Source organism: Podarcis bocagei (genome assembly GCF_964188305.1).
Source record: "Podarcis bocagei genome assembly, chromosome: 6".
Lineage (NCBI taxonomy): Eukaryota > Metazoa > Chordata > Lepidosauria > Squamata > Lacertidae > Podarcis > Podarcis bocagei.
This window is the reverse complement of record NC_138130.1, coordinates 48,775,742-48,798,051: the sequence shown is the minus strand read 5'-3', so window position 1 is coordinate 48,798,051 and position 22,310 is coordinate 48,775,742. Positions and strand designations below refer to the sequence as shown.

Below are 22,310 nucleotides of genomic sequence, written 5' to 3'. Positions count from 1 at the left end.
AACCAGAAAGTGCCGCCGTGTCACTCCGGGCTTTAGCACCGGGGCAGCCCCAATCCTTGCAGGGATAAAGATGCTGCCGCCGTGTGCGCGCTTACCTGGGAGCAATCCCCTTTCTACACAGCGGGACTGACTTCCGAATAAACCTATCTGGCGGCTGGGGGAGGGTGTCTTTCTTGAGCCAGCGCGAGCGCATCCTGGCTTCTTAGTCAACGTCCTCTTTATTCCTAACGAGGCGGGGCGGGGGAGGTTGGGGACTCTCCCTGGGGAGACCGCAGCAGAAGGCGGGACGGCCGGAGCGTTGGCTGCGGCCCCAGGAGCACGTCGCAGCTCGGTATCTCAGCCAAGGCAGGCAGCCGATGAGCCCGGCTGCAACCACCCTGCCGGTGCTCGTCGTTGCTGCTGCAGCCTTCCGCTCCTCCTTCCTTACCTCCTCCCCCCCCCCGCGCCACCCCTCCCCCCAATCTGTGCAGACGCCTCCGCTTCGAGCCCCCCTCGCATTGCAGGGGATGATGGATCGTGCCTGGCGGGGGTGATTTGGTGTTGATCGCACATTATCACTGGCAGGTTGGACTGGTTGCTGATGGACGGCTTCTACTAGCGGCGCCTGCCCGTGCACACCCAAGGAGGGAGGGAGGGAGGGAGGGAAGGAGCGGCTCGCTCGCTAATCTGCCCTTAGCTTTCTCCTTCCTGCCTGCCTGCCTGCCTTCCTTCCCTCCCCAGCCAGCCAGCCAGCGCGCGGAGGGCATAGCACTGAGCATCTGTCAGAACATCTCGACGGGTGACACTTGCCTTCCGCCCACCAGCAGCCCCCCACGTTTTCGCCCCTGGCAGCTCCCGCGAAGGCGCCGCCGGAGGCTCGCGTCGCGATGCGCCCCACAAGGGGGGAAAAGGCTTTAAAAGCGCCGTGGGGCGAAGAGAGAGGCTTTCATCGCGCTTAATCCGTCCGCTGCCCGCCGCGTGCTCCGCAGCTCCGAAAGGGAACACGCGGAATGTTGACTCAGCTCAAATCGGGGAGTCTTCGTGGGGGAGCGGGGAGGAGAAAGGGCTCCTCACGTACATCACACGATCTTGGCCCTGGCCTGAAGCCCGCACGCTGCCCGGCTGTCTGACTCGCCCCCTGCAGCGCTGGGTTTCGTAATGCCGAAGCACGAACGCCTTGGCTAACCTTGGCTTCCGCCAGCCGCGGCCCGGGAACAGGCGCAGTTGAGTGCCTCACCCACGGAACAGGGCCCTAGCCACTGGAAAGGGAAGCCCGTGCCGCTTTCCCAAGGCCGCCCTTCCCCAAACCGGTTCGTCCGGGTCCCGTGTCTGGAAGGAAGCCTGTCTGTCAGGCCTGCTGGCATCGCTGGAATGGGGCAACGTGCTCGTCGAGCGTCAGCCCACAAACCGCAACCACCTCACGGGCAGCCCCACTGAACAATGGGACCGGCTTGGAATACTCCCCCCCCCCCACGAAAAAAGGTTGTGGATGATTGAAGCTTGGCGCTCAAGGGCTTAGCGCGTTTAAATGACACATTTCTAATTACAAGGGCGTAGCAAAAGAGCAAAAAATAGAAATCCTCTGGCACATAAGCAAACAAACAAAGGGAGGGAATGTTTACTGTGACCTGAGCTTTTACGGGCAAGGTCCCCCCCCCTCCATACCCCTCACGAGGACGCCCAGTTTCCTAGCAGGCGGCAGCGCCTTGTGCTTCGGCTGGACCTCAAACACCCAGCTCAGGCAGCCTACGAAAGTCGCTTAGTTAAGTGGAGGCAGAGAAAGACGGGTTCTTGTGCCAGCGGCCGGCGGCCTTAGGCAACCCCCTCCCCATCGTCCTCAGTACTTTCTGTGTAGTTTGGGGGTGATCACAACAGTGGCCTGTCTTGCAGGGTTGTTGTAAGGTCATGTGAATGGTGGGGGACCTGCGGCCCTCCAGACCTTGATGGGACTCCGGCTCACATCAGTCCCAAACAATGGTCAGGGGTCCTGGGAGCTGTAGCTCAGCAGCCCCCGAAGGGTGGCGGGTTCCTTATCCCTGAGGCATGAGAATCGCTCTGAACCCTAAGGCGCATGGTATGCGCTAAATGTGAGCATTTCGGCCACCAGCGGGACTCGTTTCTCCAACTTCGCGCGGAACTCAGAAAGGCGCAATCGGGGGCACTGTTTCTGGTCCCGACCTGGTGCTATTGGAATACAGTCCTATCAAAACCAGCGGCGCTGAACTTGCAAGTACACGTTCCCTGGACTTCAAGTGTGTGTGTGTGTGTGTGTGTGTGTGTGAGTGAGAAAGAGAGAGAGAGAGAGAGATCGACCCTACTGCGCAAGCGCCATTCATTTCCATGGGAGTTCGCCCTGCAAAGCCCCCTGAAATGAATGGCGGTGGCAAGAGTCGTGCCTGGTGGATCGTTCCCTGAGCCATTGAGCAAGGTTAGTGGCCGCTGGAGACGCAGGGAGGGAGGGAGGCTGTCAGAAGCAGCCGGAGCCCACCCGGGCAGATTAACCCTTGGGCTGCTGAGTACCACCAGCCCATTCACCCGCTGCCTTTCTTCGGCTGCTTTGGAGAGAAGTCAGGCTAGGCGGCGAGGCTGGAGTTGCGGGCTGATGCAAAGGAAGGGGCTTGAGGAGCTGGGGAGGGGGAAGAGATCTCTTAGAGATCTCTGCTGGCTCCAGAGAGGGATGGCTGGTCGGGCAGGCGGCCTCCCCAGCTTTCTGGGGTTAACTCCTCCCCGCAGGTTCAGCTCGCCGAGGATTGTTTTCTGTTTGGAAATCGGAGAAGCGGGGAGGCTATTGACAGGGAAGCGAGCGCTCGCTTTCCCTCTGGAGAGCTCAACAGCTGCTCTCGGGCGGGCAGCGCCTTGAAATCTATTTAAAGAGAGGGAAAGGGGAGGAGAACAAAGCGGGGATGGATGGAGGGAAGGCGGGAGGGAGGGAGGGCGAGGAGGGAGGGAGGGAGGGAGGGAGGGGAGGAGGACAAGCCGAAGCCTCTGAGGGGGAGAGCGAGAGAGCGAGGAGACAACGGCGGAGCAGCCGCTTTGCAGCCGGCCTCAAGATCTCACATCTGTACACTCTCCGATCGATGGCAAGGAGGGATAATATTTGTCAGCTGCAGACCTCCCCCACCTTTTCCATCTAACCCAAGAAGGAAGGGAGCCGGAGGAGGCCGTCTGTCTAAGAGGCATTTCCTCTCGGTTCCAAAAACAAAACAAGAATTAGCCCGTGATAAAAGAGGAGAAAGGAACCCCGCAAGCGAGTAAAATCCGAGCACTGGGCTGTAAAATGGTCACCTCCTGCCTGGTCCATGGTGTAGCTAAATGCAAAACCTTGGATTTAATCAGTATTGTCTGCCATTTTTTAGAGTGCTCCGATCGTCAATACTTGTAAATCCTATTGAGTTCAATGGAGAAGAACGTCCAAGCAGCAAGGGGGCCTAAGGATCGTAGTAAGAATTGGGCTTTTACATAGCATATCCTTGACTTGGATCTCTTTCTGTGGGACTTGCTTCCAAGTCAGAGTGCTCAGGATAGAGTCTGAACATATCCCAATCCTAAACACAGTATTTGGGAGTTAGTTCTGTGAGAAACATGGAGCTTCTCCAAATATACGTTTAAGTGTGAAAGGCAAATCAGAACATGTCTGTTATTTCGACCTAAGTGATTTGTGGATCGCAAATCATAGTATGCACAATACTACATAAATTGATTAACGGTCTAATAGACCCCCTGCAAAAAACAACAACCAAAAACCTTCAGAATCCTTTTGGCGAGGATCCTTAATCTGGGGCTGTCAAATGAGACGTGTAGTCTGATCTTGACTAGCACTGCAACCTTACCCTTGAGGCCCAGGGTTTTCCCATTTATTCATTTTTTCCAAGAGGGCACTAAATGCCGATTTAATGTTCTTACGGAGGAAATCTTTGCCAATGTGGGCTCTTTTGCAGAGGGTTTCTAACTGTGGGTTTGTCCTGAGTGTGGAAGCTTCACGGTCACACACACACACACACACACACACACACACACACACACACACAGACACACAGCCCTACCCGCCTCGCTTGATGTCCTTGGACCGAAGCCGAACCGGCTGGATGCTGCGCCCAGAGACACAAACGAGGCGAGGAAATGCGTCTGATTCCAACGGGAATCTAAGTGTGGTTCCCTACTCTACATACGACGAGGCACCAGTAAAAGTCCCTCCAGTTTCCCAGGGACCTCGGCTTCACTGGGCTGTGTGGGTCGGAGCTGTCTTCCTCCCCACCCCCACCCCTTGGCCTCCCAGCCAACGGTTCGCGCACACATGGTCCGCATTTTGCACAGAGGGAGCAGCGTGTTTCCTTTCGCTGCGCCACGATCTGCCGGAGGAAGGAGGCTGCAGATCAGAAGAGGCCGAGGCCGAACTGCAGCCTCGGGGGCGTCGCGCACATGCAGAGCACCTCGACCGCGAGCAGAGGCCGTGGTCTCCCCTCCTCGAGCGCGGCCTTCCCCGGAGGCGCGACGCGCCAATGGGCCTTGACGTGGCTGCCCCCAGAGCTAATCGGCTCTGGATCCTGCCTTCAAGCGGCCCTTTGTGCGTCGGCCCCTCCGAGGGAGAGGGTGGGAGGAGACCGGAGGCTCTTAGTGCTTCCCCGCCGCCTGCGCTGGGGGAGGGGAAAGCTCGCCCAGGGTCTTGTTTGCCAAAAGAGAGATTTCCCGGCGGGATGGAAGGGGGGGGGGCGCGGAGATCTCCAGGGGCTGTGAATGCCTTCCCCAAATCCCGCAGGACCCGGACCCGCAGCAAAGGCTGACATGCCATCTCCCGCAACCTCCAAATAAAAGTCTAACTTATTTGGAATTTACTTTGACATAAAAGAGCCCATACCTGAAGCACCACGATTTGGAAGTCAGTCCTACTGAAATGAACCCGACTCTTATTTTCAAGTCACCGCGCCGAGAAACTCAGTTTCAGGACAGAATATGGATTTAAGGTGTTTATGTGCTGCTGTACAAACAAGTTTCCTGACAGTGTCGATATATAGTCGTTGGCACCGCCTGTATCTTTCCCCATTTAATCCGGATTTACCCTGTCCAAGAAAAAAACCTAGTGAGGTCACATCCAGCACATGGCTTTCCCCAAACAGCCCTGGAAACTGTGATTTATCTCTCACACCATTATACTTGCCAGCACCCTTAAACTACAATTCCCAGGAGTCTTTGCAGAAAACCAGGGTGCTTTAAATGTCCTTTGAATGCATGACGTGGATGAGACTGGAGTTAAAATAACAGGAGAAGTGGCTGGTGTGGGTGGTGGCAGCGCCATGCTTATATACCAAGAGGGTTAGGCAAGGCTGCAGCTGTGGCTGCACAAGAGAAACTGGCACAGCCAACCTGGCATGGCCAACCTGGTGTGCTCACATAACCACAGCTTCACTATTGCTCAGCTCTGCTCCATCCCTGTAGGCAGCAGCAACACCCATTGAGGTGGATGGCAGGGCATTGCCACACCACACTGACCATTCCTGTGGGAATATAGGAAGCTACAAGACCATTGTTCCATGAACTGTCTACACTGGCTGGCAGTGGCTCTCTATGGCTTCAGGCAGGAGACATTCCTAGCCCTACCTGGATATGCCAAAGATTGAACCTAGGACCTTCAATTTGCAAAGCAGATGCTCCACCACTCTGCCGCCCCCCCCTTCCCCTCTTGTTAAGGACCTATTTGCTACATCCAAATGGCCTGTTCACAACATTAAGCCCTCATCTGAAATCACCTTTCCCTCCATAGGGCCCCTGGAGCAAGATGGCATTGCTTCACATCAGAAACACTTTTTTTTTTTTTTTTAAATGAATTTCTGAGGAAATGAGTGTAGGGATCTAAGCCCACAACAGAGAATATAAACGAGAAAAAAAACTTTGATGCAGATCCACCAACAAATTGCATAGAACGCTTAGTCTGAAAACTAATGAAGGTAACAAATCTAAGGCCTATGGAAGTTAAGGAGACTGGAGGTCTAGTTCACAAAGTAGCAGGTGAGGTTAGGTGATTACACTCTTCCTACAGTCTGTATTAATGCAGTGGGGGAATGAATCCCCTCACTAAATGGTCATCACTATCCAAAACTCCTAGAGACAGAAAAGTAGACATTAGAGAAATGAATTGTAGCCTAACTTCCATCATAAACTAGTTTCATTTCTACAGAATTGGGGTGGGGGAGAGTCATTCAGCCATGAGATCTTTCACATGCAGGCTGAAGTGCTACAGACCAGGAACCTCATATGCTCTTTGTGGGAATTCTTCCTTACAACAGCAATGCTGTTGCCATATTTTGAAGAGCAAAAAAGAGGGCACATTTGCCAACTTCTACTTTTAATTATAGATCGCCATGATGGCTCTCATTCGGCATACCCATGAAAAAGAGGATGTGTCCTGGAAAAAGAGGACATATGACAACCCTATAAGGTTCAGAGGGTAAGACTGTGACTGGAAGCATGTCTGCTGCTCCATCCCCAAACTGCTAATTCAGTCTCCACTCAGAACCGAGTCACAATTCCTTTAGAGCAGTGGTTTTCAACCAGTGTGCTATGGCAATCTGGGGTGCCTTGAATGATGGTCAGGCATGCTGTGGGCAACACTGGCCTCTGTCTCTCTTTCCTTCCTCCCTCCTCTGATGCCCTCTTGCATCTCTTGCATAGCTGTTTGTTGCAGCAGCCCTGGCTGCAAACTGCAGGCAAATTGTGCCTCTGGGGCTGGCCGGGGGTGCTGGTTGCCAGGAGTTGATGCAGCCTCATAGTAAGCAAGCAAGCAAGAGGGTGAGGGAGCCCAGCCAGCCAGTCCACCAGCCCTTGCTGTTGAGAATGGACAGACAAGTCCCAGGCCCCTTTGGGGCAGTGTGAGGAGACACGTCTCTTTGGGCAGGGAGGGCAGCTCAAAGACCAGAGGACTCCCAAGGAGAGGGGAGAGGAGGCTGAGGGAACGAACACTGCACAAGAGAGGGTGTTTGAAAAAGGGTGAGAGGCTGCCAGCTCTGCAGGCAAGGGGTGACATAACTGGGCTCCTGAGCCCCACAGGGGTGCCACAGAAAGAACATATGGTAGTTGGTTAAGGGAGCCACGGACTCAAAAAGGTTGAAAACCTCTACTTTAGAGGATCTCTTAAGTGATGTCCATTAAAATAGCAGCATTTGCTTGAAACCACAGCTGGGTAGAAACACTCCAGGCAGGCTTAACTGGATAGGGCTTAAAACCAGGCATGACCAAACTTGGCACTCCAGCTGTTTTGGGACTACAATTCCCACCATCCTTACTATTGGTCCTCTTAGCTAGGGATGATGGGAGTTGCAGTCCCAAAACAGCTGGAGGGCCAAGTTTGGCCATGCCTGGCTTAAAACAAAGACAAAACTCAGAAGGAAATTCCAAATAAACACAGTCAGTGTTGCAACCTGAGCAAGAGAGGAAGAGGAAGAAATTGAGTGATTTGGTGTGAAAAGGTTAAATATTGCAAGAAAGTAGAGAGTTAAAGTTCGGAATGTCAGTTGGCTCAGTAATTTTATATGCCTTTTCATCGAGTAATTAATGAAAAGGTAATATATTTTCATAATATGAAAATCTCAAGATAAGTACCTCTTTTGAGATACTGAAATAGATACATAAATAAGTTATGGTGATGAAGAGGATAATAATAATAATAAAAAGCAAGTGCTTGACGTGTTTGACTTCATATGACGTTAGAAAGTCCCTGATACGGAGCTGGGAGGGCAGGAAGACAGTACACAAGTGGTCTTCCTCCTTCTTTCCCCCGTGTGTAGATCATATATTCTGAGCACAGGATATCCTGGGTCCACAGCCTCCCGTGTGTCTGTATTTGTTCTGGGAGCTGGTGCTGCTAGATGACAGTCCCAGCTTCATTTATGCTGCGTCTCCTTAACTAAAGCTTTCAGGGTCTCTTTGCCTGCATTCTCCCAACCCCTCCTTGCATTCCCGACTGGCCTTTTGCTGCGGGCAGGAAGCCTGCTATTTTGTGACCGCTGATTAGGCGGAGAGCAGCCCCGCCCCCACGCCATCCCTGTCCCCCCTCTCTGCTCCTAGAGCTACGCTTCGAAGAAGAAGCCCCCTTGCACCAGCCGTTTCTCCCCTCTTGGCTCTTTAAAATAGAGAGGTTGTTGTATTCTCCCACACAGAAGCGTCACGAACAATGCTTACATTCAGCCCATACAGCTCCCTTCTGTGGGACCCTGGCAAGAGAAGAGCCATTCTTTAGAGTGCACGACAAAGAAACTGCAGCCCAACGGGGCTAAGGGAAGGCTTTGCAGAATCAGAGGCCGAGTTCTTCAAGCCACTGTCTCGGAAATAGGCCTCGCTGTGCAGACAATGGGCTCTGCCGGGGGAAAGAGGGCTCTTGAAATCACTTAAACCGGCCTGTCTGATGGGAATGTGTCTAACAGTGCGAGCGACGCTGACGACCACCGTTACAGCCCTATATGAAGCACATCCCTTTGGAGTGGCTGCGGTGATTGAGCCCTTGAAGCTCCGTGGGCCTTATTCCCAAGGAAGGTCTGGAGTGGCCAGACCTTCAAAATCTGCTTGTCGCCCATGTCATTGTGCAGTTAGTAAATAAGACTTGGGAGAAGTGGCCCCAAGTCACTTGTAGATCGTTAACATCACTTGGTTTAGTGGTTTGTTGATGGCAACGTCAGCCACTTGGGGCTTACCACGGATCACTCAGGCAGGGAGAAGGGAAGAGCAGAAGCGGGTTGAGATGGAGGGATTTTTCACAGCTGTTAAAGGCACATACACAGCCCACTTACTTCGGACTAGTTGAATCTGTTGCTTTAACACCATTCAGGTTAACAGAACTACGAATTTGGACAGATTCATGGAGGAGAAGGCTATCCATAGCTACTAGCTATCATGGCTGTGCTTCAGCCTCCCTGTCAGGCAGTAGCGCTTCTGAATACCAGTTGCTGGAAACCACAGGAAGAGAGAGTGCCTTTGTGTTCTTGTCCTGTTCGCACAGGCACTAGGAGAACAGGATGCTGAGCTAGATGGACCATTGGCCTGATCCTGCAGACTCTTATTATGTTCTTAAATACTGAGCACACTCTGTATGTGACTGGGTCCTCAACAAATAGCCGCCTTCTTTCAGCAGACTTTATTAACTTTTTACTGAATGTTAACTCACAATTTAAAACTCAAACGGATATAAATGCGAAAAGAAACAGTTGCGCATCGTGAGGTGGAGCGTGTGCCTGTTGGTAGTGGGACTGTACGTTCCAAAATCATCAGGAAATTTCTGTTTGGGCCAATCTTTTCTAGGTATTTCAGGAAACTTTCCACTGAGCTTTAGGTCTCCTGCACCAAATCAGTTTGCAACCAGCTTTTTTTCATTTGGCTAGCTGGTCTGCTGTCCAGTACGGGCTGGGTGGAAGAAGAGAGTCTTGCATTTCCTAAGCAGCTGGTTTAGTTAGTAGTTTAAGTATCTTCATCTCAAAAGCAAGGAGCCCATCCATGGTCTCAAGTTGGGGAGGTCACTTGGCCCATCTCACTGCCCCATGTTCTTCGACCAAGGGCTCAGGGCCAAGGAACTGAGGGTCCCAGGGCAGGTCAAAGGTCTGGGCCTTTGGCTCTCTCCATTGAGGCAAAGGTCTGAAGACTTAACTCTTGTGCCACTGAATTGCAGCAGCAGTGCATTCCCTGGGGATGGCTTAAGAAATAAATAAATGGAAATGTCTGCAGGCTAGCAATGAAGCCAAGTTGTCTCTCCTCCACTCCTTGCGGCTATACTTTCTTTTTTAAAGGCTCTTCACTGGCTTGTGGACTTCTGGCCAAATTTACAAGCCAACTGACTCTTTCAGCACTGCCTGCCCCCTCCAGCAAATGTACTTCAGATGTCACTATAAGGGTGTCGTGTTTATAGTTCCAGCTAAACAGCCTGGGACTACCAAGCTTGGTTTCCTGCTCCCCGTCATCAATGATGTATATAGGCAAACCACTGGAGGGGGATTACTTACTCCTTATCTCCTTTTAACAACCAGAGGGGTTAAAACAGTCATTTCCTTCCCCCACCCTCCGCCCCACGGAAAGCCTACGAATAAAGTGGAGATTCTCATCTGGGTTTACTGACTACGATTGAGCAACGGGGGCAGGGGGGGGGTTGAACGGGAGGGAGGAAGCGCCGTTGTAGATTAGCGCGAAGCATGTAGCTTAATTGGGTTTAAAAACCTCACTTCAATACTAAGTATTCACCTAAGGGTGGGTGTGCATGTGTGGGCGCGCGTGCAGTGCAGGATCCACTCTTTGGCCGTCCTGTTTCAGCAAAACAGGGTGTTTAAAAGGTAGCTAATCCGCATGAAGTGGCCTTGAGCATGCGCCCCAAATTGCACGGGCGAGCAGAGCGCACGAAAGATTTCCAGCCAAAGAGGCAGCAGCTGTTAAATTTGTTGCGAGAAAAAACCTTTCGCCAGGCAGAGGTTGTTCTGTTTTGCTCTCCGCCTAAACAGAACCATGCACCGTTGAAGAAGCAATGCCTTCCTCCCCAGCGAGCGAGCGAGCGAGCGAGAGAGCCAGCTTTGCATCCCTCCCGCCCCTCCCCCCTTCTTAACCGGCTGGATTTGACCTTGGCGGCCTTGGTTGAGGCTGTTGTTTAGCTGAGGCTGCCGCTCAGGGAATATTTCACAGGGTGAGTCTCTCTCCTCCGACGCCGCTCCTTTCAGCAACTGGTTTGCTCTTTGTATTGCTTTTACCTTTCGCAAGGAAGAACACCTCCCAGGATCTCCTTTCATCCTTGTTGCTGACATACGCTTCCTCTTCTTATCTGAAAGACCACCAAACCGAATCAACCCTATTGTAGGGGAACCGAAGAGGAAGATTTTGTTTGTTTGTGGACTTGGCACCGTTTATTTCCCTACTCATCCTCCTGATCCCAGGGCCACCTTTTCTCGCAAGGAAACCCCACCGGCCATACGGAAATCGTGGTTTGCATTGGCTTAGACATGCAAGCGTGCTCCACCGAGCCGGGTCGTCGATCGGGCTGCAGGACGGAAGGCGACAGCGCTGTGTGGCAGGAAATCATTTGATAGGCCAGGCCAGGGGAAACAGCAGCAGCTACGAGCCAGTTAAAAAACACAACCACGGGAAAAGCCCCGAACAAAACACAGCCTAGCGTTCTAAATCCAAGAGGCATCAGAAAGAGACCTTTATGAAACAATAGATGGGGGGAGGTGTGGTGTGTGTGTGTGTCCATGACGTGAGCCCTCTCTGCAATAACACCAGATCGATGCCTGCTTTTTCACAAATGCACCCACGGACAGCATGTTCGATGGTTTTTATATACACAGGCGTCGGTAAAGCCGAGAATGTAAATAGTTGCCTACACGCTGAAATTTTAATGTAAAAGCAGAGCGCCGTATGTTTGGCAGCCTTTGGCTGCCGAGCCAAGAAAACAGACCGCAAAACTCGGGAGCGCGAGCGGATTTGCAGCGAAAGTTGACTCGCTACCAATCGCGATGCAAATCGGGGCTTTCGAGCAAGCAGAGGGGAGGATTTATTTATTTACATGTCCATACAGGCGCATACATCTGTGCGCGCTGGGGCGCCCGACTGCACCGGGAAGACCACGGGGAATGGGTGGATTTACTGCAGCCCAGTGATCTAAGGTGAATGGCGGCGCACGGGAAGGGGAAAGAGGCTCCCGGGGCTGCGGCCCCAGCCTCGCGGGTGGCAGCTGCCGAGCTGCTGCAGAATTCCCCTCTTGCTTGCCTTGCCTGCTTCCTCCGCGTCGCGCCTGCGCGATGAGCTCCGGAGGAACGCCTGCTCAGGAAGCGTGCCCGGAGCCTTACCCGCCGCTGGAGCGGCCTCTCCGGCCTCTTGCTCCAGCAAGGCATAATGCCACATTAATATGAAACGGCTTGCTACACAGAAAGGCGTCGCTAATTAGGAAATTGATGGGAAGGGGGGCAGGGCGACAGGCTTTGTGAGCTGCCTGTCGGAAAAGCAGAACAGACCGGTCCCTTGTCCCGACGCTTCCCCAGCCCTGGAAACTTCTCCAGGCATCTTGGAGTAGCGGCCATCCGGACGTGCGGGAGAGAGACCAGTGGGCCAGTGTGGGTAGCCGCGCTCTGCCGTTTGCCAGCCACACCCTCGATGCGTGGAAGGATTTGAAGCTCTGTAGGGAATGTTGCGCTTAGGTGAAATCCAAGGCCTACTTCTCTCTCTCGTGGTAAACCAGGAGTGGGAAACCTGTGGTCTTCTCAGAAGTTGCTGGACTACAACTCCTGTTGACTACTGACCTTGCTGGCTGGGGTGGATGGGCGTTGGAGTCCTTTCCATTAACATCTGGAGGGCCACAGGCTGTAGACAAGAAAATGAGGGCTTCAAAGAATCTGAAGAGGTCTAAGAAGTGACATGCAAACTCAGCAAAGGAGGTGTCTACATTCCATCAAAGTGAGCAGAGGGTCTCAGAACCCTATTAAAGAGGAATGGCTTAGGCCCAGTTCTCATCGAGGTGCTGAACCTGTGTCAGAGCTGCATCTCTTGAGGTCTGGTGGGGGCTCACATAAAATAACAGGAGGTCATCTGACCCAACCCCTACTCAAAGCAGATATCATGCAACAAGATTACTAAGTGGAGGCTGGCTTGGCCAGGTATGAAGAGGGCAGTGCCCACCAACCTCAGTCTGATCTCAGCCAGTTCCTACCTGCCAGCCTTCTGGTGTATAACTAGCCCAGGGGCTGACTCTGGCTGTCAGCTTCCTCCTCCTTAGTCTCAGTTTTACCCTTGTAGATCTCAGAAAGAGGATGGGGGCAAGCCAAGAAATAGTTGGCCCCATCCATGCATCCATCTTTGCTTTTGGGAATTATTGGCTCTGGCTCCACCTACTGATGGCCTCCTTGCCTTCCACCCTACCGATGGGCACCAGCCACCATTGATGCAACCCTGCAGAGTCCACTCCACATAGAAAAACGGAGTCAGAGATCAGGGTTCTCACCTAGCCATTTTCCTTTACAGTACATGCAGGAGCTGGGAACTCTCCGCTCACCTTAAAATGTCGGGAGCATTCAATCTCTTAAGCCCTACCAGGATTCTGCAGGGCCCAATTTACTATGCAGTTCTCAAACTGTTGGACCAACTGTGCTCACACTTTTGCTGACTTAATTGGACTGATTTCTGCAACTGTGGACTGGCCTAAGCAAAAATGTATCACATTTATATGTTTGTGGATCTGTCGAAAATGAATGTCTACATTATGAATACATTTTGTTTTAATTATCAGAAGCTCCATGTCAATGAGAATGCATTTAGACAGGCAGTTCACTAACTACTTAGGATGCTTGTGGGTTAGAAGGAAACTTTGAAACACTTCAGAACTAAACTTAAGGCAGCAATATGACCTTTCATAGATCCTTTACTCTGTCTTCATCATTATGAAACAATGGTGTTACCAGTGTGAGCATCTAAGAACTCCAGTTATGTATACTGGCAGCTGCCAGAATGCCTTTGGCCAAACTCTTGAGAAGGAAAGAACAAGAACAACAAAAGCAACTGGCTTAAAAATGTTTAGAAAATGATGACCTGTCAAAAAATCTTCATTACAATATCCATCTGTATTAAATGTCCAGTTGTCAGTGGTTCACAGTGTGTCTAGTGAGATCACCTTTCCACATAGTATATTTAAATTTCTTTTCTGTAAAGGTTATATTTTTATTGATGTATGCAAAAATCAATAAATGATATTTTAAAAAATAAATATGATCCTGCATCTGTTATAATCTGAAAAAGGTACTCTGCAGCTTCCTGCTTTATTGGCACTAGTGTTTCCCATTTGCCAAGTTGTTGTTTTATTCCTGCTGAACATTTGTTTCTGAAACTCAATAGATTCCTACCAAATACAAGCCAAGTCCCTAAATGAGTACCAATGAACTTTTGTGGCTGGGCAGACATTTCCATAACTGTGACAACTAGAAGGGGAAATTGTAATCTACTTTGAAACTAATTTGTTCTAAATCCAGCATGGGATATGGGCCTCTACTAATGCTGATATGGTGCCACTGAACTTCAGGGATGCTGGTCTGTTGATGTGTAAATAAGGGCTTGCATCCCATACATCAGGGGTGGAAAGCCCTTTTCTGTTGAAGACCACATTGGCTTGGGGGCAATCTCTTGAAGTCCACTTGCTTGAGGTGGGTGAGGCTGCAGCCAGTGATGGGCAGGCCCAAAATCAGAACCAAAGTGGAAGAGGCACCCCCTTCTCACCTTTTCTACCACCCACCTCTCTCTGTGCCACCCTCTCTCTGCCTTCCATTTCCCCTTCCTTGGCACCCTCATGAAATTAGTTGGGACTTGGGCTATAGGCTGTCCTCTTCTGCCGTGGGTGAAAGTGCTACATGTAGGGGGTCCAACTGAAATGGGTAAAATCCATAAACCAGTGTTGTTGAAATTATCAAAGCACAAGGGTTTAACAATGCACTTAATTTGCATTATTTCAAAGGTCTTAAAAACAAGCTGAACTTTCTCTGAACTGTGGCTCTTTCAGTGGAAGTAAGTTCCATTCATCTATTTCTAAATGAATGTGTTTATGACGGGACACCAGATTGTAAAGAAACTACTTACTTCAAAGCAGTTCTGTAGGTTTAAAAATTTAAGAGTAGTCTTGATTATGGATTGCAGACACAGCTATGCTTCCCCTGCTGCAGTGTTCTATTGCAGATGTCCAGAGAGGAGACAGATGCCCAGAAGGATATACATGGACAAGACAAAGATGGGAGAGAAGACAGGTTTTGAATACATGAGTAGTGGAATATTGTCATTTGAATGACAAAAGGAAGTACAGGAAATATGAGACTCTGGTAGCTCAAGAAGGCCTTGTGCAATTGAGTACCAAAGGAGGATATGGCTTCAGATAGTCATGCAGGGTATCAAATGAGATGAAGAGCCAAATTCTTTACCCATAATATTGCACAAAAATGACAAGGTTACCTGAATTTTAAGCCATACCAGCCAGCCAGCCAGCCAACCATAATTACTGCTAGATGTTCCTGTTAGCATCACTGAGAAAAAACAGTAGGCATTATATACTGCCCCCCGCCGAGTGGTATTAATAGTACTTGGTGAGGATGCAGTTTAGATCAGGAAAACAGTGTAGGGGGGCAAAAGAACGTTCATGCAGTGCTGCTGCTCTGGTCAAAACAGAAGCCCCTGTCAGTTAGGTTGCGATTCACTATCAGTTGAAATCTAAGGCCCCAAACTGAAGGGATCTAAAAGATCCAATAATCAAGCCAGATTAAGATTGGTTGGTGCCAATTTTTTTTTTGGGGGGGTGCACAAGAAAACATGACTGTTTATAGAATAGAGATGCATAAGTCTGGTTGAAGGAACCAACATCTGGTGTCTATGATGCCAGCACTAACGTCCATTTTTCAGCCATTTTATTCATCCTTCTATATCGCCAGAATGGCCATGTGAGGTAGGTTAGGCTACCCAAGGCAGGAAGTGTGCAAAAACAGTGATACTGTGTTAAGTGAACATGATTAGAGTACTTTCTTTTTGTATTTTATCCTAGTGGTGGCGGCAGCTTGTGAAAGGGCATTCTCTGTGGCAGCCCCTAAATTGTGGAACTCCCTTTCCACCTTCATCATGCAGCTTTCAGGAAATGCTGAAGATGCAGGGTTTTTTTTTTACCATGGCTTCTGACATTTGATATGTATGTTTTCCAGACCCACCTTCTTTTTCTAAGTTGCTTTAAAAAACATAAGTTGTTTAAGTTGTTGTAACCTGTCCTGAGAGCTTTGGGTAAAGGACAGGTAATACATTGTAATGATATCTAATTATTATTATTGTCATCAAGGTTGGGGGGGGAACCTGTTTTCACCTGGCTGCATTGTTAAATGGCATGTGCTGAGGTGTTGTAATTTTGTTGTTGTTGTAAAACTTACAACATTATAAGCATGTTAGTGTTTAGGATACCACAATACTTTTTGCAGCCCCTATTTTTGGGACTGTATCACCTTAATCCAGCCATGCCTACAAAGGACAGGGAATGAAACCCTGGAAAGCTGTTGCCAGTGAGTGTAGAACAATTCAGTATAAGGAAGCTTCCTACAAATACCATCTTATTTATTTATACAGTCAAGTCAGTCAGTCAGTCTGCTGTCCTTCATCCGAAGACCTCAGGGTGGTTCACAGCATAAAGATACAAGATAAAAACACAAAACACAAATTTCACAAAAATGAAAACAAGAACAAAGCAAACCAGTAACTCCCCCATCCCACAAACACATTTTAAAAAAATATAGGATCTTAATCAGCAAAAGGTCTGGTTGAAGAAGAATGTTTATGCCTGGTGCCTAAAGGTGTACAGTTGTACCTCGGGTTAAGAACTTAATTTGTTCTGGAGGTCCGTTCTTAACCTGAAACTGTTCTTAACCTGATCTGTTCTTAACCTGTTCTTAACACTTTAGCTAATGGGGCCTCCCGCTGCCACTGCACCGCCACCGCCCAATTTCTGTTCTCATCCTGAAGCAAAGTTCCTAACCCGAGGTACTATTTCTGAGTTAGCGGAGTCTGTAACCTGAAGCGTCTGTAACCTGAGGTACCACTGTATAATGATGGAATAAAAAGGCCCGTTCTAGTGCTGCCACTCTCCAAACCTCTCATGGAGGAGACACACAAAGAAGGGCCTCAGATGATCATTGCAGGCCGGGTCTGGGTTGGTTCATATGGGGAGAGGTGGTCCTTGAGGTTTTGTGATCATGAACTGTTTTAAGGTTTTATGGGTCAGAACCAGCACTTTTAATTGGGCCCAGAAGCAAACTGGCAGCCAGTGCAGTCAGGTCAGAATTGGTGTAATATGTTTAAACTGTCTTGCCCTTGTGAGCAACTTGGTTAGCTGGCAAATTCTGCACCAGCTGAAGTTTCTGAATCATATTACACATTGCAATAATCTAACCTAGAGGTTACCAGAGCATAGACAATTGTAGCTGGGCTGTCCCTGGCCAGATAGGGGCATAGGTGGGCCACCAGCCTAAGCTGATAGAAGGCACACTCATAATAATTATACTACTGTACACAGCTTTTGTAGAGTGTATCTTTCAGACTGTAGGAGAGAGATACAGGTTTGTGGTAGGGGTTGATCCTTTACACCTGGGTCAAAACTCTAGCATTCAGCCTACACCCATCAAAGCTCTCCAGCCAGCTGAAACACCTCACCATGCAGCACCTCTTTCAGCACTCTTTTTCTATCTCACATGCCCTTTCTCAGTTCTCTCTCCCTGGTCTCTTCACCGTCTATTCCTGCAGCTCCCAGCTCCCTATCACTAAATCCCTTCCCATGTGCCTTTTCATGCTCTGCAACATCCTCCCACCTAATCATCCCAGACAATTAGCCCTGCCATCTTTCCTTTCTGATTCCAGGCCACAACCATGTCATATCCTGGCAGTAAATGCTGGCAATTTGCATGCTCCGCAAGGCCACTCTGCTCTTCTTCACTTGACACAGTCCTTGACACTTGGGATGCATAGAGGGAAATGAGAGAGGATGATGGAAGAAGCATTTGCCCAGGCCATGCAGAAGCAGCCTTGGTGAATCAGCTCAGTCTTTTTTATTGACTCATATCAGTTTTGAACAAACTATATTTTGAGGGAATTTCACAGGATAGTGTAAAATTGGGTGCAGCAATCTCCCACCAAATTTACTTATTTAATAAAGCATATTTATTTTCTGTCTCTCACTGAAGTCCTGATGAATATTTTCCCCCACTGATGACAATGCAGCCTCACCAGGAAGAATTAAAACTGACCCATAGGCAGCTAATCTCAGTCGTGGGTTCAAGTCCCACACTGGGCAAAAGATTCCCGCATTGCAGGGGGTTAGACTTGCTGATCCCTGTGGTCCCTTCCTATGCCACAATTCTATGATCTCATGTGTCAAATGGGATCTAATATGATCCAATAAATGTGCTTAGGATAAGGAAGCAGTCCAACAGATGGTACATTCCAGTGCAGGCAAGTTGCTTGACAATCAAGGCTTCTAAAACCAGTGGACTCCAGTGGTCTATTAGAGAAGCTAACAATCTCATCCACAACTAAGAAAGAACTCCAACAGCCACAATTCTAAACATATGGAAGGCAACAAGATTCACAAGAACAAGAGGTTCAAGCCCTATCTGTGTGTTTTACTTTGCAGGTACAACATATGCTAGGATTTGTTTCCTTGTTTATTTGAGCAAGTATTTTTACATTGCCCTTCATTAAAAAATCCGAGGGAGGTTTGCAGTACATAACAATAAAATGGCACATTAAAAGCCAACACATATAGTAAAAGCAGTAACAACTACAGAAGACGGACAAATCTCAATAGTACTGGAATCAATGACCAGCAAAGGTCTGAGTGAACCAGTAGGTTTTCAGAAGCAGGACCGGGACTGGCCCTGGGATAAATAGCAGCCTGGGTGCGGAGTGCCTTCAATGTCCAACCGCGCCCCCCCCCACAGCCATGGTCAGCTTTAGAAGGCCACCCAGAGGGTTTATGGGGCCCGGTACTGGTGTGATGTTGGGATCCCTGCTGATGCCCACTGCAAGGCCCATGCATGTGTGCATGAATGTGGGAATCTACATACAAGAATTACTGCACGCACAAGCTGCAAATTCTCACCTGCAGATCTTCCTTGCCCTGGGATCAAGCAGAATGACAGATGTGCTTCATTTTAATTTTTTTATTACATGGGATTAAGGGAATAGGGATTAGGTTATACTTCTCCTGCCTGAGTATCTCCTCCAAATTCCAACCTCCTTGTGGCAGAGATTTTTTCTGCTTCCTGGGGCTCAGTATCACATGTCTTCTGGTTGTGGGCTGCTGTTTGCCTTCTCCACTACTCACTCAGGAAGGATTATTCCCTTAAGGCCTGGCCTCACAACACTCCTACAGCTTTCCTGTGGCAACCGCCGCAGAAAATTACACTCTGGTAGCACCTTGCCTTGAAATATTAGGTGCATTGACTTACCATTGACGGCCAATGTTATGCACAGGACCTGATGCAGGGGCCCCCTAGCTTTCTGCATGCATGGGGCAATTGCCCCATCCTCTGAGGAATCCTGTGGCTTTGTAGTGCTACCAAGTTGTATGGCTTGTGCAGAATTGCAAAACATATCAGTCAGTGTAGCAGGCCTCCTTCCAGACTTTCCCCCAACAATGTTTGTGAAAGGGCCCAGACTCAACTTCCTATTTGCTGTTCTGCTTTCAATGCACTCTTGCTCCAGTTCTAGAAGCCAGGGCTGACCCAAGGCATTTTGCCCATGCCCTGATGTCAATGTCACCCACCCCAGAGATCTAGGTTCTCACCCAGTCCCCTCCCTGCCCCCACACTGCTGCCACCCTGTCAACACAACTGTATCTTCACCTGCGACTGCCCCCATGACACAGCGGCAGTGGTGATGATGTAGCAGATGTCAGGTCAAGGACAATGATGCCTTGTCGGTGCAGGAAGCCCCAGCAGGGCTGGCAGTGATGCAACAGCAGGGGTTGGATCCCCTGCCTGAAATGGCTTCACCTGACCTCATGCATGAGCTGCCCCTGCTAGGATCCCAATGAAGTCTCTGCCATGTGGTATGGTGGCTCTCAAATATTGAATCTCATGGGTTTTTAGGGCAACATCCTTCATTTTGTTCAGCAGGCACACAAAGTAGGGGCTGCTATAAGTTTCCTGCCAGCTCTAAACATTCCCTCCTCAGCTACAAGAAGCAGGCCCTCTTTTGGAGTAGTATAACAAGCCTTAAAGCAACAATTTATCATATACTACAGCCTCCTATGCTGTACTTTCTTCTTCAGTCTTCTTCCCTTTTTGTTTTTCAACTTTGAACATTACCATTGCCCCAAAATATAGAACTGTAGCAACCATGTGGCCAAGCCAGCCTTGTTTTACTGTTAATTTTGTTTGTTTTGTAGCCATTCCTATCTTTTGATAAGCTTTATTTGTTTTAGAGTATCTGTTTTGACATCTGTAAAAATAATGAAGAAAAGCTATAAACAAAAAAGGTATCCAGCTGAACTCTTACAGTTTATGTCTTGATTTTATTGTCACTTATATAGTGCTTATAGCATTTATAGTATTTGAAGTGCTAAGTGCTTGGTAACCTTGCCCCAAAGTAAAGCTGTGCTCCACGTCTTTTTGCCTAGCACAAATAACATCAAAGTGGAAATTGAAAAAGAAAAACACATTAAAGCTAACTGAAGGAAGATCATTTTTGTAGTCGGTAGCCAAACAACTTTGAGAAAAAGGCCACTTGCATTTTGCCACCCTGGCTCCAAAAGCTCAAAGGAGTTGGCCCCTGCTTTATTTCAGGGGGGAGAAGGTTCCGCGAGCTAGGTGCCCTAATAGAAAGGGCGTTTCGGGGACCCATTGCTCCTCTCATGAAACACCCACTTAACATGAGGCCCATTAAAAGCCTTGAGCAGCACTGAGCTGAACTGAAGCACTTAGCATGAGAGCATAAACATTTCGTTTGTTTGAAAATGCTACAGTCTTCTTGCAGAACTGCCTGCGTAGGATCAGGACATTTCCTTTTATTTCAGTGGAACTTCATTCCAATTCTGGATTAGCAGTCTCTGCTGGATTTGCCTTCTCTGGAGCAACATGCAGGGATCGGGGCCTACTTGATTCTCTCTTCGTTCGAACATGGAACATGACTTAACCAAAAGGAAACACGGGCCAATTGTTTCCCCGCTCAGGCCAAGAGCCCTTTCGACATAAATCAAAAGCTCTAACGAGGAAACACGCAGCTAGTTCTATGCTTTATTCCGAAGAGGACCATCTCTTGGTTCCCCCGCCTTCCATATTGGCCGCCCCTGTCTCCCCCTGCAGTTCCTGTGCCCTTTCTGGTTGCCTGCCTCTCTCTCTCTGTCTCGTGAAACTGACTAAGCTTGGCGCTGCCAGGCTTTGCATGTTCGTCAGTTTCACTTGGTGGCCACCAGCACAGGCGGTGCGGCAGGGAAACACAAAGCCGGGAAGGGAGGAGGGGGAGAGCGAGCGAGCGAGAGAGGCAGGGAGCGAGCGAGCGAGAGGAAACAACAGCCGGGGGGAGGAGGAGGAGGAGGAAGAAGAAGAAGAAGAAAGGGGGAGGGAGGAAGTAGGAAGGAAGGAAGGGGGGGGGGTCATCTGGCATCGCTGAGCAAAGGGGAAGGGCTGGCTGCGACCCGGGAGGTTTATCACCTCGCCCTTGGTTGCGCTGGAGAGGAGGCTGAGAAAAGTTGAGCCTTCCTGCCCGCCCTTCTTCTTCCCCTAAGCCTCGAGACGCGAGCGAAGGCAGCCTCCTCCAGCTAGCCGCATGTCGGCGGCAACTCTCCGCCACGAAACGACTGGCTGATCCCCCCTCTGCTGAGAATAGCGTTTAACCGTTCATGCATCATGTGTGTCAAATAAATGCCTGATTGAGGCCCTCAGCGGAGGAATTAGCCTGCCTTGCGCTGCAAATGCACAAGAGGAAGGAAAGTGCTGAGGCATCCTTGCCTCGCCGTTTAGCCACGTTCACGCCAGGCTTTCTGATTGCTCCGGTGCTGTCGCGGATTTGCTTTTTCTCACTCCCGCAGACGCATTTTTTTTTCTCCCCCCACCTCCCCCGCAGAGGAGGGTGGGAGAGGAGAGAGAGAAAGGGAGGGAGGGAGGCAGCTGGGTCACACGAGCGTCAAACGAGGCTGAGAGACAAGCTCCGACGGAGCGCTCAGTTTAATTAAACCAAACAGCATTCCCGAACGCTGCTCTCGGAGTCGGAACATTCAGCGCTCAATCAGCCCCCGGGTTTTTGTTTGCTTGTTTTACCTCCTCATCCTAGGTCCCGTTGATCTGAATGAGAGCGGTTTCCGACTGCATCTGTTTCGGGTTTGGATGCAATCCTTGGCCAAATGCCCCTGGCAGGACCCTATAGGTTTCAGACTCATGACGCAGGCAATCCCTCGCGTTTTAGGTTACGTCTGGTTCAGGTCACGGAGAAGTCGCTGGGACGCAAAGCAGCTTTAATTCTGGACAGGGTTGTGGGTCTCTGGCCGATGGGCAGACACCAAGAAAAAGGAAGAAAGAGGTGGACGTGGACACTTCCTTCCCCCACCTCGACCTGAGCTGTTCCCGAGGGGAACCCGAGGACCAGGACTCGCTGGGGCTCCTCCTTGGCTTTCTAGGCCACCGCTATCTGATGCAACAGACTTCAGGCCTCCATCTCTGAAGCCCCAATAAAGGTCAAGGAGGGTGGAGCCACTGAGTTGAAAGAGGCGTTTGTGTAGCCCCCAGCCCCAACAACAGGGACACAGGAAACGGCCTTATACCGAGTGAGACCATTGGCCCGCCTAGATTGTGTACACACTGTGTACCTTTACAGTC

General features: G+C 49.8%; 2 long non-coding RNA genes across 5 annotated transcripts in view; one reads left to right on the top strand and one right to left on the bottom strand.

Moving 5' to 3' along the window:
- The first annotated feature begins 1,282 nt into the window (after positions 1-1,282).
- Positions 1,283-22,310, top strand: part of LOC308589805 — a 74,825-nt gene continuing 53,797 nt past the window's right edge. Inside the window, exon 1 of the long non-coding RNA XR_014009487.1 lies at positions 1,283-2,407. This is a non-coding gene — a long non-coding RNA (uncharacterized lncRNA). The remainder of the gene's footprint in view (positions 2,408-22,310) is intronic.
- The window catches only part of LOC308589808, a 58,481-nt gene continuing 40,790 nt past the window's right edge, over positions 4,620-22,310 (bottom strand). Inside the window, exons 3-5 of one of the 4 annotated variants that reach the window (XR_014009490.1) lie at positions 14,557-14,643; positions 10,692-10,762; positions 4,620-5,036 (exon numbers count right to left, since the gene is read on the bottom strand). This is a non-coding gene — a long non-coding RNA (uncharacterized lncRNA). Of the gene's footprint in view, positions 5,037-7,649; positions 10,763-14,556; positions 14,644-22,310 lie in introns of those variants that run through there. The other 3 variants (XR_014009491.1, XR_014009492.1, XR_014009493.1) reach the window with 3 other exon arrangements.